General features: G+C 57.5%; 1 long non-coding RNA gene across 1 annotated transcript; it reads left to right on the top strand.

The window, feature by feature from the left end:
- The first annotated feature begins 5331 nt into the window (after positions 1 to 5331).
- On the top strand, positions 5332 to 8999 carry LOC112586863. Its single transcript, XR_003111337.3, has 3 exons — positions 5332 to 5745; positions 8121 to 8171; positions 8638 to 8999. It is a non-coding gene; the product is annotated as an uncharacterized LOC112586863 (long non-coding RNA).
- Positions 9000 to 19695: the final 10696 nt, after the last annotated feature.

The raw sequence follows: 19695 nt of genomic DNA, 5'->3' as shown, positions 1-19695 counted from the left end.
GAGGTGCCTGGTGGGCTACGGTCCATAGGGTCGCAAAGAGTCAGACACAATTTAGAGACTAAACAACAACAAAACCTAAGATCCCAAAATATGGGAAGGTATTGATTCCCAAAATGTTCATCTCAGGATAATTAAAAAGTTAATAGAAACAAAGCAGATAGCATAAAAAGGAGAAATTTTGATATAGCCATAGGAGAAGATATTATTTACTCATTACATTTACATTTTAAAGTAATATTAGTGACCCTGGAAAATACCTATGTTGCCATGTTAGGGGACAAAAGTGACACACACTATATTACAATCTGGGATTCAATTTTCAGAGGATGACTGAGCTACAGCAAGGGAGCATGGGTGCGTATTCAGTCACTCACTCACGACTGACTCTTTGCAACCCCATGGACTGCAGCCCACCAGTCTCCTTCATCCCTGGAATTCTCCAGGCAAGAATACTGGACTGAATTGCCATTTCCTTCGCCAGGGGATCTTCCCGGCCCAGGGATTGAACCCATGTCTCTTGTGTCTCCTGAATTGGCAGGTGGATTCTTTACCACTGAGTCACCTGGGAAGCCCTACCACAAGGAGTGAAGTGAGAGTCACTCAGTTGTGTTCAACTCTTTGCGACCCCATGGACTAAAGAGTCCATGAAATTCTCCAGGCCAGAATACTGGAGTGGGTTGCCGTTCCCTTCTCCAGGGGATCTTCCCAACCCAGGGATTGAACCCAGGTGTCCTGCATTGCAGGTGGATTCTTTACCAGCTGAGCCACCAGGGAAGACCTAGTACAATAAGGAGAGGCCAAAGGAGAGGCCAAATGCTATTAAAAGAAGATTTATATTACTTACCCAGCAAAGGGGACACACAGGCTGTGCAGGGCCTCAGGGGGACAACTCTAGGTTTGCATCAGGAGGCTAGAGCCAAGTGAGGGGAAGCCGAGGCCAGGTTTTGATTGGGGTTCCTGCATGAAAGGCAGGGCAGGGGCACAGTGCAGGACTGGCCTGAATAAATCATCCTGTTGAGGTCTGAGCTACAGAGAGAGTCTCTTGTTCCTGGTACCTGGCCCTGGGGTGGTCTGGGACGGGGGCAGGTTGGGCTTGGTGTGAGGGTTAGGTGAAGAGGGTTGTGGCCATAGACTGGGGTTGGTAAGTTTCTGAGTAAATGTGCTCCCGTGAGCCAGCATGTCACCAAGTGCTGGAGGCTCTGGGGAGGGGGTGGGAAATCAGGGAGGGAAGAATGTCCTTATTTTCAAGAATACAGAAAATAAGAACATGTAGTTAAAACCACTGGCCCTGTGACAAAAGGATGCTGAATAGATGAATCCAAAGTCTAAGAAAACACAAAACACCCACATAAAATATTTAACTCTGTTTTTAAAACGCACAGAAACAGGCAGTGCTGGAGGAAACATTCCAAAAATGTTGACTGTGCTCCCTCTGTGTGGTAGATGGCTGGTGCTTTCTCCCTTCTGGGTTTTTTTTTTTTTTTTTTTTTTTTAAGTTTTCTTCATTTTCAAATTCTCTATGAATGAATATGTATTATTTTTATAGTCAGGATGAAAGAGTTTAAACCATGTCTGTAGCTGCCTGCATGATGGGGCTCTGAGCATGGGCCCTGAGCATCCCCACCAGACTGCCCACCTGCCCATCTGCCCACCTGCCCAGTGGTCCTGGCGAGTCCTATAGGGACTTGACTGGGGTTCATTCTGTTGGGGTCACAGGCCCTGGGAGGAAAGGAGGTACAAGCAGTGAACAGCAGAGATGCTAGCAAGAAAATGGGGCAAGGAACCCTCAGCTAGGTTGTTGGCAACTAGCCCTAACGTTTAGTCGTCAGTTGTATCTGACTCTTTGCAACCCCACGGACTATAGCATTCTAGGCTCCTCTGTCCATGGGATTCTCCAGGCAAGAACACTGGAGTGGTTTGCCATTTCCTCTCCAGGGGAATCTTTCCAATCCAGGGATTGAACCTGAGTCTCTTGCATTGCAGACAGATTCTTTACAGTCTGAGTTTCAGGGAAATTGGTGACTAATTACCAGCTATTCTCTGTGTGTGATGGTGCTGTCCCCTCAGAACTAGCACAGAGAACTCAGGCTCAAAGCTCCCAGGGCCCAGGCAGCCCCAGACTTTCTCTCCTGAGCCTCAGACAGGAGAATCTGACCCACTCAGTCAAGGGACGCCACAGCCAGGAAAGCCAGGATCTGAGTCCAAGTTCCTTTATCAGACCCCACACCAGAGCAGCTCTCACCCACGGTTAGAGACCCAAGTCTGGTTGAATGGGATCCATAACCAGGAACCTGGGATTGAGGCAGCAAGAAGGGCCTGGTGCTGTTTGGGAAAGGGAGTGCGTGATGAGTGTGTGGCAGGAAGTGGCAGGGGGTTGGAGAGAGAGAGAGAGAGAGAGGAGAGGAAGGAGGAGAGTAGGGGGAAGGGAGGGGAAGTAAGTCTGGAGGAGAAGGGAGTCCCTCCAGGATGTACCCTGGTGCCATCCGCTTCCAAAACAGACATCACCTTGGCCGTGGCTTTCAAGAGGTCAGTTAAGTTGCTGGAGGACTCAGATCTCTTAACATTTTTTTAGGTGTTTTAAACCACAGTCATTAAATGTGGAATGCTGTTTAGAAATTATGGTGAAATACACTTTTGCTAATCAATTTAATTCATGCTTATATGCAGGGTCTACACACATATTCCTATATTGTTCAGTTGCTAAGTCATGTCCGACTGAGAACCCATGGACTCCAGCACTCCAGGCTTCCCTATCCTTCACTATCTCCCAGAGTTTGCTCAAACTCAGGTCCGTTGAGTCAGTGATGCTATCCAACAATCTCATTCTCTGTCTCCGCCTTCTCCTCTTGACCTTAATCTTTCCCAGCATCAGGGGCTTTTCTAATATCTGTACTGAACACTTCCATTGTAACAATTTTAATGGAGCATCGAGAGAAGCAAGTGTCTAAAGGACCCCTTGGCTCCAACCCCGCTCAGCATCTTGGAGCCCCAGACCCATGGCTTCCTCTGCACTGAGGACTCTTCAGAACACTGTGCCAGTCAGGTGGGCATGTGGGAAGCCCAAGGGCTTCTGGGCCTGCACTGGCCAGCCCAGCAACCCTCTGCTTGTCGAGCCTGCAGGCGTCTGTCCTCTGTGAGAGTGTCCCCTGGAGTCTCTGTGCAGTAGCGCTGAGGCTCCCCTCCAGCCTTGGTTTCCCAGATAGGGCATGGAGGCCCCCTCCACCTCCTTCCTTTGCACACAAGCCCACCTTCACCGAGGCCACCAGGACCCCCGCACAGGCAAGGACAAGCCAGGTGCCCACCCAGCCTGCCCATCCCACAGGAGTCTGGAACCCAGGTGTACTGGTGGATGGGGCCAGACTTCAGCTTTGGGGGGTGACCTCAACCCCAGGTTGCTGTCAGTGAGGCTCAGAGGAGTCTGTGGTGTCCACACCTGCCACTGACCTCCTCACTTAGGGCAGCCTCCCCCTCAGATCCCACCCTCAGAAAAGGTTGCCTCAGAGAAGGGCTGCTCTAATGTAGAGCTGGTCTTTTGTTCACGTCTCCGCCCACTGCCGCTGACCAGAATGGCCAGAATCCCACATGGCATTTCAGGCCCTTGTGGGATCAATGGTGGGCCCCGCGCAGGACACCACACGTCTGTGCTGGAGACGCTCAGATCTGAAGGGGCCATTGGCCAGGAAACACAAAGGTTGAACGGGTTTCCTGGACCTGGAACATTTGGGGATTTTTGTCACACGTCACAGTCTGACAGCCTCCTGGGCCCTTGAAATATTCCTGTGTGGCTGCCAGCTCCCAGGGTTCGTCTCCTTCTCCTGCAGCAACAGCTCACAGTGTGGTGTTGGGACGCCCAGAGGGGTCGGGGGAGCAGAGAAGGCCCGAGGGGCTCAGGGCAGGGGTGGGGCTGCGCCTGCCAGGCCAGTTCCAGGGTCTCCTGCGGCAGCTCTGAGGGGGTCCCGCCGGGTGCTGGGCTTCCGTTGGTTCTGGTCAGGTCCCTCCCTGCAGCCCCCTCCCTGGCTCCCGGCCCCGCCCAGCCCTGCAGCTGCTCTACCAGGATCTCTGGCCAGGCGTCCTCCCTGTGGTTCTCCTTCAGGAAGTGTCAAGGGCGCGCTCGAGATATGGAACTTCAGAAAACAAACTCCCAACTCAAAATATTGCACAACAGGAGTCTTGGGTGGGATGGGTCTATGGGCCTTGGGCACGGGGCCGTCTCCCCCACCTCTCTGCTCTCTCCCACCCCAGTCCTCTCTCTCCCTGCAGAGGGGACTTCTCAGGAGTCTGGAGACCGCGATCCTGGCTGCAGCACCCTAAGACCTGCGTGGTGGTCCAGCTTAGAGACCCCAGAGGAGCAGCAGCCCCTTTCTCCCGCACCCATAGACGCCCTCACGGTGCTGCTTGGCTAGTCCACTCCTGTGCCAGTTGCATCAGCCAGGAAGGGTATGGAACTGGGGCGGTGTGGTGTTGGGGGGTGGCATTCAGGTCCCTGGGGTCCACAAAGTCTGGGCTCTGAGACCCGTGGCCTCCAGAGCCATCAGGTTCAGGCCTGTTCCCCAAAGGGACAGGGTGCTGCCCAGGTCAGGGGGTACAGGCCCACCACACGCCAGGATCCCAGCAGTGGAAGCAATGAGTGTTGGTGAGCGTGGGGTTGGCCCCTGGTCCAGGCTCTGCCACCGTGTGCCTGCAGAACTTCCCCAAGTCCCTTCCTTCCTGTCAGTGGGTCCCTCACTTCACCAGTAAATGAGAGCATCAGATGGGATTCTCAGAGCTGGCTTGGTTGTAGCCAACCTTCCTCTGGTGGAGAATGGGTTTAACAGATTTACAGGGCAGGAAGGAGGAGGAGGGGGAGGGAAGGGGCAAAGGGGAAGGAGGGGAGAGGGGAGGAGGAGGAGGGGAGAGGAGGAAGAGAAGAAGAAAAAGGAGGAGAGGTGATGATTTTACAACACATGAAAATTGTACAAAATTCACATTTCAGGGCCTGTAAATAAAGTTTTATTGGCACGTGGCCACAACCACTCATTTGCCTGTCATCCACAACAGCTCTCTCGACACAAGGGCAGAGCCAAGCAGTTGTGAGTGACCGAGGGGCCACAGAGCCTAAAATCTTTCCTCCCTGGCCCTTTCCAGAAACAGGCTGCAAGCCGGAGCCAGCTCCGTGCTGCCCACACTTCCGTCACTCATGGGCCACAGCAAGGTCTCAGCAGGTCCAAGATGTGTTTTCATTTCCTGGTTTCCCTCGGTCAACTCGGGGCTAACATCACCACTGACTCAGCCTTGCCCATAGGGACTAAAGCCCTGCAATCATGGTTTTCATGCTCTGCACTTTTGTCCCCTAAAACACAAGAAAATCGCTCCATGACTTTTAAAAGCAGATGCTGCATCCTGTCCCTACTTCTGCCCCCAGAAGAGGGTCCCCGTGGCCCTGCTGACCCTGAGGCCTCTTCTCCAGGCTTCTCTGGCCCTGATGTCCCTCCCAGCCTGTGGCCACATCTGTTGGTCACCTGCCTCGCAGGCAATCAGCTGGGTGGGGTCAGAGCCGGGGCCGAGGACTGGGGAGGAATCTGTCTGCTCTGTGTGGTGCTTGTCACTACCTTCCCTTTCTGAGCCGGCCCTGAGGGGCAAGTGTGGACTCCACCAAGCTCCCCAGAGGGAACCCGAGAAGAGCTGAGCTTTTCCTGAGCTCCTCAAGGAAAGAGACCGGCCTCACCCCATCCTGAGAGTCCTGGGTGACAGGGCAGGAGTTGCGAGGTGTGTGTGTGTTAGCGGGTGGGCAGAAGTCTGACGAGCCCCTAGTGCTTTGAGAACAATGGGGAGAAGTCTGGGGTGTTGGGGTCATGTTTTTATTGGTGGGAGGCCATCACTGCCCCCCAGGTGGATCCTGGAGAGAGGGGTAGACCTGCGGTCCCAGCCATAAATCCTGGCTGGGGGCTGCTGCCGATTCTCCAGTGGGAAATATCCAAGAGGGGCTACAAGCCACGTGGAGGTGGTGGGGGTGGGACGTGGCCCTCAGTACCTGCGGGAACATGTGGGCTCAGAGCATCCCACTCATCCAATGTGAGCTCCGCTTCCCCTGCCCCAGAGAGCTCTGTGGATGCTGTTTCCACCTAAGGTAAGTAGAAGGTCATTCTAGGACCACACTCCGTGGGGCATTACGACCTGGAGAGGGACAGCATTCTGACCCACTCAGTGTGGTCTGGGAGCCACTGGAAAGCAGGATGAGGCGGGTCATCTAGGGAACATTCCATCTGTTTTCCATCTTGACTCAGACTAGTCCAGATGTCACACCCTGGAGGACAGAGCCAAGTGTCCCCAACCTCCCTGGCAGGAGACTCCACCTGGAGTGAGCACGGAAGCACACCCCGACAGATGGCCTGCATGAGGCAGATGCTGGCCACGTGCGGCCCACCTGCAACTCTCTCTGGCTGGGGAGTTGCAAGTCATACATCCTGTGCTGTTGGACAGGCAGCCTCCGAGGCCCCAGGCAATGGCTGCTCATCCCTGCCCCAGTAGCCCCACCCGAAACATGCTGTCTCCCAGTCCCACAAGCTCCAAGGCAGGACTGCATGGCTGGAAACTGTGTGGTCACAGAGGTAGGTCTGCCTTTCACGGGATGCCTGCCCTCGGAAGGCAACCAGTCAATCCTAAAGGAAATCAACCCGGAATAGTCATTGGAAGGACTGATGCTAAAGCTGAAGCTCCAGTACTTGGGCCACTTGAGGTGAAGAGCTGACTTGCTGGAAAACACCCTGATGCTGGGAAAGATTGAAGGCAGGAGGAGAAGGGGACGACAGAGAATGAGATGGTTGGATGGCATCACCGACTCAACGGACATGAGTTTGAGCAAACTCCCAGAGATGGTGAAGGACAGGGAAGCCTGGTGTGCTGCAGTCCACAAGGTCGCAAAGAGTCAGGCATGACTGAGCAGCTGAACAACTGCCCTTGTAAACCTTCCAGAATGTCAATGCAGAGGGCACCTGGCAAGAAGCTACCATGTCTTCAGGACAAGCGAAGCGTCCTCCACTATCAGAGGATGGCAGAACGTCCAAGACTCTTTGAAGGGTCCCCGGGAGGCTGGAGACCCAGGAGGAGCAAGAAGGACAGGGAGGCCAGCCAGATGGGCTCAGGACAGAGCAGCTTCCCGAGGGAGGGAGAGCTTAGCCTGGAGGGCCTCCAGGTGAAGTCACGCTTTCCAGGAGGATAAAGAGGACGGCCCCACACTGGGCATGTGATCCCTCCGAGGGTTTCCTTATTAGAAGTCCCCAGCTGCCTGCCCAACTGTTCCTGTGGGGGGCACATCCCGGACCCCCGCCCCTACTCAGGCGGTCTGTTCCTTTGGTTCCTGCTGCAGAAAGGAAAGAAACCCTTCCCCAGCCAGACCCAGGAAGCTCTGGGTGAGTCCAGGGAGGGCGGCAGGATCACATGGTCAGGATGGAGCAGCAGCTGTTCCCGCCTGAGCCCCTGCTGGGTAGCAACTCACTCCCCATGCACGATGCCCATGCACAATGCACGGTTCTAGACAGGAGAAGCGGGGAGCCTGGGTCAGAAAGTGACGCAAGGGCCTGAGTGAGATCACAGGGGTCCCCGCCCTCCTGCAAGGGGCTCCCAAGCAGGGTCCCCTCAGGGATTGCATCCTATAGAACAGCCTATAGAAGTCCCTGGGGGGAGAGAGCAAGGGCCGGGCCTCAGACTGCGCACACCCAGGTCCAAAGAGGTCCCAGGCTTCCCTGAAAATATGTAAAGAAGGCAGTGAGCACGCCAAGACAGTGTGGCCACACACGTCATGGTGTGGGGGGTGGGAGGCACGCTCAGGACTGCCCAGAGGCCATAGATGCGGGACCCTTCAGCATGTGTCCCCAAGGGTGGGCAGCCCACCATGCCCGCAGAAGAGCCTGCCCTTCAGAGAAGGGCTGCTGGGAACTAGAGAGTGTGGCCTGGGGGGTCTATGTCACTGTTAGCTTGTTTTCTTGGGTGTTCCTTCGGATCCTTCAGAAAAGGCCCCCTATTGCTGGCATTTCATTTAAGATTTTTTTTTTTTGATGTGGACCATTTTTTTTTCAAGTATTTATTGAATTTGTTACAATACTGCTTCTATTTTATGTTTTGTTTTGTTTTTTGGCCACAAGGCATGTGGGATCCCCGACCAAGGATGGAACCCAGGCCGCCTGCATTGGAAGGTAAGCCTTCATCGCTGGACCACCAGGGAAGTTCCTCAGATACTCTTTCCAGCCCTTGATTCGGCCCCAGGGTTGAGAGGTGAGAGGGCTTCGAAGGCCAGAGCCAGCAAAGTGCTGGTAACTGGCTTGCAGACAAACAGCTGGAGTTTGCTAGTTCCCCAGTGTGTAAATGATCCCAGCTTGGCCACCACAAGGCCACCGAGTGGAGGGCTGCAGAGTGTCCTCTGTGGGTTCTACACGGCCCGGCCTGGACCACCAGCTCCAGCTTCATCCACCAGGGAGGGGGCTGTGGTACACAGAAGCTGGGATGCCAGCATTTCCCACAAAAAGAATTGGAGGAGCCTGGTTCCTTGGAGGAGCCTGGTTCTGGTGAGCCACTGTCCACGTCATGCCCCCAGTACAATGCAGAGCCGAGATCCAGAGACACACCTTCAAGCCAAAGCACAGCTTCTCTCTCTCTCTCAAGGTCAGATGCTCTCCAGTGAGGTCCTGTGGAGACTTGGGTCCCAGAAGTGTTCATGCCCAGACAGAAGCCTACCCCCATGCTACTCGGGCCCCAGTGTGGTGCTGGCCTCACCGTGGAGCCTCTGCTGGGTGTGCGGGCTCGGCTGTGAGCTGCTGGGTCTGCCTCCTCCTGCCTCGGTCTCAGGTGCCTGAGCTTCCAGAACATTCAGGCAGGTGGAGGCACCCCAGGGAGGGTAGGTCCATGCTCCCAGAGCCGCCCAGCCTGCCTCTGTCCTTCCACCTTCAGCAAGAGCAGCATTTGCTTTTTGAAGGGCACCCATGTGTACACTCCATTTAAAGGATAACTTCTGATTATTTTCTTAATGGAAGAGCAAATATTTATGTCTTAGAAACCAAAGGGCAGGTTGGAATGTGTGGGAATACCGGCTTTAGGGCGCTGCCACCGCTGCTTGACAGGCAGTGGGCAGGACAGCCCAGACTGTAGGCCGCGATCAGCCTCGCTCAGCTGGAGCACAGAAGCCCTCGGACAGGGTGCGAGTCTGGTGGCCAGGGCTCTGTTTGCCTTGGAGGGTGGAGGGAGGGGTGACTCCTGACTCCTTTCCCATCGTGGGGAGGGAAGGGAAGGGGCCGCTTCCACCTCCAGGAGCCTTCACTGTGCCTGGGGCGCCACTGCTGGGCTCCCCGACCCGGCCTCCTCCCCGCAAGCACGTGACGGCCGCCAGCCCGGACACGTGGACAGCGTGACCATCGGTCGACTGCCCATCAGCTGAGGTGGACTGTGCCAAGTGTTTAGGTTATTAGGACAGAAAAAAACAAAATGAAGAGCAGCCTGCACCCGAGAACAGAAAGCAGGAAGTGGAAGGGAGGCCGCGGGAAGGGAACCGCTCTTCCCCAGGAGCCCCAGACACCCCTGCCCAGGTGGGCCCAGGAGCCAGGCTGGCCGGGCCCTGAGAGGTTCTGCTGGGCTCCAGGGCCTGAGGACGCAGGGCTGTTCCCTGACCCCAGGGCCAGACGTCCAGTTCAGGGGGCCTCAGCCCACACTCCAGGAAGCCCTGCTAGTCTGGGGTCTCCTGCAAGACCCAGCCTGTCCTCTGCCTGCCAGTCTGTCTGCTTCTCACCATGGTCGTTTTCCTTCTTATGTGCACTGCATCTATCTGCATGGAGAAGGGTCCAGAGCCCCGGGTTGCTGGTGGAAACACCCAGAACAGTGCAGCCGGGCAGCTGGTGGGGAAGGAGAGCAGTCATGGCAACAGGCAGATGGGGGACTCGCCAGCCCTTGACCTCATGGGTGATTCGGTTCAGGGGCAGGGCTGGAGGCTGTGCAGCAGCCACAGGCCCAGGGTCCCGAGTGTCCCCATGGGGCAGTAGTAGGGTCTCTGCCATCAGTTAAGGATGGGAAAGAGTCCCTGGATAAGAAGAGCGGAGGTCGGGCCCCACCCCTGCAGGCCCAGCTGGCCCACGTGGACAGGACCAGGTGACAGACACTTTGGGTCTCCAGGCGGCACCTCACAGCCCCCTGGCCACCCAGCAGGTGCTCCATGGGGAAGGGTCCCACCCTCCAAGGACTGCCCACTTGGTGGGTCAGCAGTAGCCTCTCGCCTCAAGGAGGCTGGCCCCAAGGGGGCTTTTCTTTGCATGCCACATGGCCACATCCGCCCACCTCTGTAATCATTTGCCTGTGGTGGGGCTGAAGTGGTGGGAATGGGTTCTTGTCACCCCAGCTGCCTATGGAGGCAAAGGCAACACTGAGGTAGGACCTGGCATCACTGTCCTTGGCTCCTGTCTTGTTCTGCTCACATGGACCTGCCGATGGACCCCAAGTGGCTGCCCCATGGCCCCCTTTTCATGCAGCCACCTTGGCTCCTGGACACCCTGTCCTTCTGAGTCCACTGAGTCCAGGGCAGACAGCCAGGTCTTGCGTGCACCATGGTGGGAGCGAGGGGCACAGAAAGAGAGAGGAAGGGCCCATATTGAGCAGGAACTGGTCAAAATCCTGGAAAGTGCCCTGTCAGTGACAGCAAGCACTGACCTGGGAATGGAAGGCAGCCAGGCCCCTGTGTGTGTGTGTGCACACGCCACACGTGTGTCTCTCTCTGTGTGTGCATGTGTGTTGCATGTAGTTCTCTGTGTGTGTGTACACTGTGCAGTGCGGTGCACATACATGTGAACACATGTGTGCTTGCACTCCTGTCTATTTGAGAATACATACGCTGTGTATGTGTGTGTGCAGGCATCTTTGTGCCTGTATGAGCATGTGTGTGCATGTACACTGTGTAAATGTGGCACACATGTGTGTGATCATGTGTGCTCACACTCCTGTGTGTTTGTGAGCACACATGCTGCATGTACGTGTGTGCGTGTACATATATGAGCATGCGCGTTGCATGTGTGTCTACATGTGCACTCATGAGTGCATGTACACTGTGCAGTGTGGTACACATACATGTGTTCACATGTGTGCTGGCACTCCTGTGTGTTTGTGAGAACCTGCTGCATGTGTACATGTGTGTGCACATGTGTGTACGTGTAAGCATGTGTTTGTAAGGCAGGACAGATGCTCCAGCAGGCAGGCTGAGGGGCCTCCTCCAGGGCCAACAGGACCCAGGACGGCACTCATCCAAGACAACAGGAAGTGGCTCTGGGTCCACATGACTGCGTGCCCACCCCCCACGTCCCTCCAGGGAGCCCGGATGTGTCATCTGTGGGCCGCTCTGGCAAGGATCTGCTGAAAGGTGCGACTTCACAGGGGCCTGGGAGGCTAGTGGTGGCCTCATGGGAGCCTCTGGACGGCTGCTATTTACACCCCAGTGTAAGGAGACTGGGGAAACCTGGGGCCCCATCCCTCCCTGCTCGACCCCAGGCAGAGGCGGTCCTGTCCCTGCCCCCGTCCACCCCTGGGGTGGGTCCACCAGAGCTGACTTCCTCCCTTGCTCCTAGCGCCCTTTGGGCCTGCAGCCATGTCCAGAAGGACCCCAGGCGCCCGCTGGACGTGGAGGTGGGGCGGCTGGCCTCGCCTGCAGTTCTGCGAGAGGCTGACTCTCCTTGACCTCCAGGGAGCCCCACAGCCATGCCGGCCGCCCTTTAAAGAGCAGCTGGTTATCTCAAATGCCAGGCCCCATGCTGGAGCCCTCCCTGCCAGGGACCACGGGCTGCCGGCAGAGGCCCGGGCGGCAGCTGCTCGGAGAGCTGGAAGCTTCTGATTTGCGTCAGTGCCGAACTGGCCAGGAGGGGCCTTCAGCTGGGCGCCTGGCAGCGTCAGGCAATCAAGGTGACATCACGGCTCCCGGGCTCTGGCCCTGCCTGCCCAGAGGGCCCCCAGAGAGACGGGCTGCGCATCCACCAAGTGCAGCCTGCTGAGCCCACGCTCCTGGCCCCCGCGAGCTGGACGGCTCGGGAAGTGTGGCTTCTGGAAGCAGTGTCTGTGAGGCCAGCACCCCGGGGTCAGGCCCCAAGAGGAGGAAGTGGAAGCCGGCTTGTCTGCCCACCGCGGGCTCGGGAGGGCTCCCAGGAACAGCGGCTTGCCATCCTGCGGCTACCGGAGGACTCCGGCTAACCGAGAGACTTGGCAGAGCTGGCCGTGATGGCAAACCTACAATTTCCCTGAGATGAGCGTCTCCCTGAGGACCCAAATGGAAACCACAGCTGCGAGAGCCTGTGGGAAGACACTGGCTTTGAGACCCTGTCCTCGGTGCTCTGGGGCCCCAGGTGTGAGCCAGCAGTCTCCTGGGAGCAGAGAGCGGGTCTGGGCCAGCGGTGCTCCACAGCTCCCGCATGTGGTCCCCAGCCCTCCCCTCGTCACCAACCCCTCGCACTCTGGGGCAGGAGCAGCCGGTCACCTCAGAGACTACACACTTGATCCTTACAAAGGCCTTCGAAGGCCTTTGGAGTCCCCCCAACTCCCCTCAACCTGCTCTGAGCTGAAACGAGTAGGGTGTCCCGCTGACAGCCCTGCACCCTCCGGAGCACCCCTGACAACAGGGTGCTCCCAACTTCTCTGGGCAGGGACCACCCACAAACCCCGCCTCCCTCTGCACCTTGGTGACACCCCTGCATGTCAGTGGGGCCTCGGTTTAGCTGCTCGGCGTGGCCCTCCGGACGCAGCAAGCGTGGCGGGGAGGACTCGCTGTCACCACTCGCTGCAGTGCACACTGTGCCTTCAGCCTGGGGCTGCTGTCTCCCCAGCCACGCTGGGCCCCTGGAGGCCCGAGTCTGCTTGCTGCCGCCCCCGCAGACCTCAGGGCTGGGTGCCTGGTGCAGGGAAACCTGGGCCCGGGTTGTTTACATCTTCCTCATAACGCTCGCTTTCACTCGGGCCCACCCGCCCTTGTTCACGGGGGAGCCAGCTGCCCTCCCCTCCCCTTGGAGAATCAAAGAATCCAGTTGGAGGAGTTTTCAGGGGTCCTGCCCCACCCCCGTCCCCACCGAGTGACGGCGCAGGCCCATTGGGGGGATCCAGCGAGGGAACCCCGCACCCCATCGGAACTCTCCGGGCCCATCGACCTCGGGGCCCCACCACCCCTCAGAGCCTCAGGCCAGGCTTCTCAGGGGGCTGCCCACAGGGGCCAGCTGAGCTGGTCACCCCAGATCACGGGGGCTGCGCCTGTGAAGACGGGGGAAGGAGACAGGAGGGCTGGAGCTGTTGTCAGCCGTGGTGTAGAACAGCCCTGTGTCACCAGCACCCCACGACACGGTGTGAGTGCGGCCGCCACGGTCTGTCTGAGGGCCTCCCTCCCCAGCCCTGACCCCCAGCCCCGATTCTGCCCAGAGTCCTGACCGGCTCTGGGTTGAGTCACCCATGTGTCCCTCACTCTGAGTGTCCTGGGTGTAGCCGCTTCCGGGCAGGCTAAACCACAGAAATCCATTCTCACAGCCTTAGAGGCCAGACGTCTGAAGTCAAGGTGTGGGGAGTGGCCGGCTCCTTCTGAGGCCGTGAGACAGGGTCTGACCCAGGCCTGGCCAGCTCCTCTTGGTGCCCCTCACCCTGTAGACACATCCCCCCATCTCCGCCTCCATGTGTGCCTGTCTCTCCTCTGTCACTGGACATAGAGTCGCCTTGATCCAGGACACCCTCCTTGATCACGCCTGAAGAGGCCACATTTCACGCAAGATCCCACGCTCGGCTCTGGGCCCCCATCAGCCCCTCTGCCAGGTTAGCAGAAAGAACGACCTCTGATCTTTAATATGTGCTCATCTAATTGGAGAAGGAAACGGCAACTCACTCCAGTATTCTTGCCTGGAGAATCCCAGGGACGGGGGAGCCTGGTGGGCTGCCGTCTATGGGGTCGCACAGAGTCCGAAGTGACTTAGCAGCAGCGGCATCTAATTGGCCTAACCTGGTGTCTCAGATCAGGAAACTGAGGCCAGAGGATAAAGGAAGGCCTCAGTTTGGGATGGGATGAGAGCAGGGGCTGCTGCTCCCCTGACCCCAGGGGCTCGGTGTGACTGTAGGAGTCCGTCCTGGCCCCATCGGGTGACTCAGGCTTCTGGAGGCCACCCTTCTGCCTGCCAGCTCCCTAGCTCTGCTGCCCCTCGCTGGCCCTGTGATCTCCGGATGGGTCCACCTCAGAGTGGTCTGGCTTGCTAAGGGCCGGCCGCGGCCCTGACTCCTCCTGGCCGGCGGGGGGCTGGGGCTGGCCACTCCTAAGCCTGGACCCTGATTTCTGAGCCACACCACATGGTGCACTGTCTCCACGACCTGCCTAGGCCCACAGAGCCGGCCGAGCAAGGCCTGGGAACTGGTTGGCCTGGTGACAGCCGCAGCCTGGGCTGCTCAGAGCAGGGCAGACCCCCTCCCCTCCCTGCTCCAGGCCGCCAGCTGGGGTGGCGCCCCGCTTCTAAAGGGCGTGGCCTCCAAAGCCGGAGCAGGCCAGGCTGCTTCTGCCCGACCCCAGAGTGGACGTGACTCACGGTGGAGGCCTCCTGGGGGAAGGCGGGGGTGGAGGGGACCAGGCTGAGAGGGGCGGGAAGAGTATCTGGCCACAAATAGCTGCACACATGCTACGCTTCCAACCTCTGCCATGCAGAGGGTGGGGCAGGCCCTGGAGCCGGGGCCCCTGTTGTGGGAGCAGTGGGGACTCCTGGGCTGGGGGGAGGGGCAGGCTGTGACGCCCCCCACCCGAGAGAGGCCAGGATGTCTCGGGGTGGGGCAGGGCACGCTTTGGTGCCATTGCCAGAGCAGACAGGGTCATCCCTGGGCCTCAGGGTAAGGGGACAGATGGACGCACTTCACCCTGAGCCTCTGGGCATCTAGGAAGCGTGCCTCAGCTTCAGGAGTCCCTGGGCACCCCAGGGAGAGGAGGGGCCAGGGGGAAGTGGAACCCTGGCTCCAGAAATGGGACGGGCAGATGGGCCCTCCGAGGGGATGCAGGAGCCTTGGGGGTGGAGGTCGGAGGGCCTATGGCCCTTCCCTTCACCCACAGAGCCTGGCCCTTGTCTGGGCCCTGCTTGTTCACCTCACATTTCTGATGGCTGGCGAGCAGCAGCCGAGACGTGGTCCCCGTGGCTGTGGTCTGGGGTCACTGGTTTTCCACGCAGGACAGCCCCAGGTGGCCCCTGGAGCAGTCCCAGCCCACTCTGGGGTGCTCAACTCGGGATTTCATGGGACAGAAGTGCCTCGATGTGGCTCAGACACACGGGGCTGAGGGCCTGGGCAGTTTCCAAGGTGAGTTTTCTGTGCAGTGAATCCCCAGGCCATGCCCCAGTCAGGGAATGTCAGGGCAGGCTTTTGCAGCCTACCCACCCATACTCTAGCTCCAGCTGGGGGTCTTCTGGGTTTAAGACTCTGGGCACACCCACCTTAGGCGGTTCCATTTCAGTCTGAGCCTGAGGCCTCTTCTCAGGAGTGTTCGGCTCTGTCCCCATCCCCCGCCGGGACTCCTTCTCCAAGGACAGCTCTGTGTGATACCCCAGCTTGGAGAGTCTGGTTCCCATGATAGAATGGAGCAAAAGAGCCTAGACTGGGCTGAGTGGGGCTGCAGGGGTCAGGGCTACAGCTCAGCACATCCAGGCATCCCCATGAGCAGATGAACCAGTACTCTGGGTGCGTGTCCTGGGGAGGAAAGGGTTGGCTGTGACCATGACGAGCTGTTCTACTGCGCATGGTGGCTATAATGAGGGCCTGGGCTGTGTTGTCTCACTTAAAGATCTCGACCTTTAACAGAGGTGTGGTGGGCCTCAAATTTTAGGAGGGAAGCCCCAGGCTGTAATAGCCTCCTGGCCCCACGCTCCAGACAGCAGAACCAAAATTTCCACGTGGCTCATCGCTCAATGCAAGGGTCCTGCCGCAGTAACAAGTGACCATACCTTGAGTGGCTTCAGATACAGCTTTATGTTCATACAGTTTATGAGGTCTTACGTAAATTGTACTGGGCTAAAGCCAAGGTGTGGGCAGGCCTGTTTCCCCCTGGAGGCTCCAGGGAGATCTATTTCCTGGCTTTTCCTGCTTCTGGGGTCCTGCTCTCCTAGGCTCGGAGCCTTCCTCTGCTCACAGCCAGTGACGGGCGTCAAACTGTTCCCACACTGCATCTCTCTGGCACTGATTCTCCCCTCCCCCATGTAAGGGACCCCTGCGAATCCCCTGGGCCTGCCCAGAGAATCTAAGGTCATCCTCTCGCTTTAGGGCAGGAGACTAGGGACCCAGTCCCCTGGCTGTATTCACAGGCCCCGGGATTAGAATGTGAACAGCCTTGCCACCCACCTCACTCAGGGGCCCCAGCACTCTGCCCACATCATCTCCTTGACCTCACGTGCGTGTGTCTGGCCCCGCCAAGGACAAAGAGCCGCCTCAGCACTCCCCACTCTTCTCTGCTTGCCTCGTCCAGGCGCCAGGCCTGGGCGGCCCTGGAGGATCTGGTGGCCGGGGCACAGGCTGCCCATTGTCATTCTCTGGGTGGATCACACAGAGCCTGGCAGGCCCACGGTGGGTGTCCTCCCGCCCCGGTAAACAGGCCTTTGTTCCAGGGGCTGGGTCCCCACCCTGTGCTACAACAGCCAAGCCCAGGCTCTGAGTCTGGTTCCCTGCCTACCGGCCAGGTGACAACATTGTCATCTGGTCATCTGGTCACCTGGTCAGTGCCATGAGTTGTCACTGGCATCTGATGGACCGAGGCTCAGACCCAGAAATTCTGGGGAGGGGTGAGCAGAGCCCCCAAGGAGCACTCAGTGTAGAGCTCCCACTGGCCTGGAGGATAAGGCAATGGGAGAAGGAACTTCAAGTGAACGTCTGAGATTCCAAAGACATGGTAGCTTTGTCGTGGGGCGGGGGGACCCCTTCCAGATCTCTGGGGTGGGGTGCATTTCACAGCTTTCACGCTGAGTGCTCTCAAGGAAAGGGTGGGCGTCCCACACCCCGTGACATTTAGGGGCCTGCTGGCCAGAAAGCGCTGGATGCGTCTTGATTTTTGTCACTATTGTCGCCAAGGAAAAAAGAGAAAGGAGAGGGGTGCCCCCGAGGGAGGTAAGAGATGGCATCCACAATCGCATGGAGGTTCAAATCTGGAGGAAATGACGCAGGCAAAGGCCAGGATCCCAGAGGCAGGCAAGCAGTCTGGATCCCTGGGTCAGCTCCACTCTCCACAGGTGTGACTTCTGCTCCAGAGCATCCATTTCATTCCAAGGGGGACCAATTTCTATTCTGCCTGGGTCTGTGCCCACTCTGGGAGCCACTGATCCCACCTGGATGTGTTCATTGACCTCAGGAGTTGGGGGAAGGGGCAGGCCCAGAAACACATCCATATACAGAAACGTGTCCCACTTCTGCAGACCCTCCAGATAAACCGGGCAAGCCCTTGGGGCTCCTATCCAGAGCCCAGGGGAAAGAGAGGCTGTGGACCCAGGTCTCAGCCTCTGCGCAGGGTCTGAACTGCTGACAGCAGTGTGGAACCCTAAAGTCTGCGTGCAGCTTCAGGACCAGGGAGTCAGGGGAGGGAAGACTGCTCTTGTGAACACAGACCCGGAATGGGGTGGGCCTCATGGGCGCAACCGCGGGGCCTCGTGCAGGTACAACAGTGGGGCCTTGTGCAGGCACGGCAATGGGGGCTTGTACAGGTGTGATGATGGGGGCTTGTACAGGTGTGATGATAAGGCTTGTACAAGTGTGATGATGGAGCTTGTATAGGTGTGATGATGGGGCTTGTACAGGGATGATGATGGGGGCTTGTACAGGTGTGATGATGGGGGCTTGTACAGGGATGATGATGGGGGCTTGTACAGGGATGATGATGGGGCCTTGTACAGGTGTGATGATGGGGCTTGTACAGGGATGATGATGGGGCTTGTACAGGTGTGATGATGGGGCTTGTACAGGGATGATGATGGGGCTTGTACAGGTGTGATGATGGGGCCTTGTACAGGTGTGATGATGGGGCTTGTACAGGTGTGATGATGGGGCCTTGTACAGGTGTGATGATGGGGCCTTGTACAGGTGTGATGATGGGGGCTTGTACAGGTGTGATGATGGGGGCTTGTACAGGTGTGATGATGGGGCTTGTACAGGTGTGATGATGGGGCTTGTACAGGGATGATGATGGGGCTTGTACAGGTGTGATGATGGGGCTTGTACAGGTGTGATGATGGGGCTTGTACAGGGATGATGATGGGGCTTGTACAGGTGTGATGATGGGGCTTGTACAGGTGTGATGATGGGGCTTGTACAGGGATGATGATGGGGCTTGTACAGGTGTGATGATGGGGCTTGTACAGGTGTGATGATGGGGGCTTGTACAGGTGTGATGATGGGGTTTGTACAGGTGTGATGATGGGGCTTGTACAGGGATGATGATGGGGCTTGTACAGGTGTGATGATGGGGCTTGTACAGGGATGATGATGGGGCTTGTACAGGTGTGATGATGGGGCTTGTACAGGTGTGATGATGGGGCTTGTACAGGGATGATGATGGGGCTTGTACAGGTGTGATGATGGGGCTTGTACAGGGATGATGATGGGGCTTGTACAGGTGTGATGATGGGGCTTGTACAGGGATGATGATGGGGCTTGTACAGGTGTGATGATGGGGCTTGTACAGGGATGATGATGGGGCTTGTACAGGTGTGATGATGGGGCTTGTACAGGGATGATGATGGGGCTTGTACAGGTGTGATGATGGGGCTTGTACAGGGATGATGATGGGGCTTGTACAGGTGTGATGATGGGGCTTGTACAGGGATGATGATGGGGCTTGTACAGGTGTGATGATGGGGCTTGTACAGGTGTGATGATGGGGCTTGTACAGGTGTGATGATGGGGCTTGTACAGGGATGATGATGGGGCTTGTACAGGTGTGATGATGGGGCTTGTACAGGGATGATGATGGGGCTTGTACAGGTGTGATGATGGGGCTTGTACAGGGATGATGATGGGGCTTGTACAGGTGTGATGATGGGGCCTTGTACAGGGACAATGATGGGGCTTGTACAGGTGTGATGATGGGGGCTTGTACAGGTGTGATGATGGGGGCTTGTACAGGTGTGATGATAGGGGCTTGTACAGGTGTGATGATGGGGCTTGTACAGGGATGATGATGGGGGCTTGTACAGGTGTGATGATGGGGGCTTGTACAGGTGTGATGATGGGGTTTGTACAGGTGTGATGATGGGGCTTGTACAGGGATGATGATGGGGCTTGTACAGGTGTGATGATGGGGGCTTGTACAGGGATGATGATGGGGCTTGTACAGGTGCTGCTGGTGCTCTCCGAGATGATGCAGCTTGCCTGGCACACCACACGACTAGCATCTTTCAGAATTGAGCAGGAAACAGATGGCCCACTCGTGGGGGCAGTGGAAGAGATTTGTTAATAAAAAGAACATTTCAGAGGTATTGGCAGGGTTGAGGGAAACAACCAGGACTGCTGAGGCATCAAGGCACCTGTGAGCATAGAAGCCCCAGTTAGAAGGGGCACAGGGAGAAGCGCTGTCACCAGGATGCGGGCAGGAGCCTGGGAAAGACCACCTGGCAGGACTGGTGCCCCTGGCGAGATGGCCCCTGTGGGAACCAGCACAGCGAGGCCCCCATTTGCTTCTTCCTTGCCAGTCCTAACCTGCCCCTGCCTCTAACCGGCTAG

The sequence above is a fragment of the Bubalus bubalis genome, chromosome 1, assembly GCF_019923935.1.
Source record: "Bubalus bubalis isolate 160015118507 breed Murrah chromosome 1, NDDB_SH_1, whole genome shotgun sequence".
NCBI lineage: Eukaryota > Metazoa > Chordata > Mammalia > Artiodactyla > Bovidae > Bubalus > Bubalus bubalis.
Note: the sequence above shows the minus strand (reverse complement) of the source record. Positions and strands in the feature narration are given on the sequence as shown.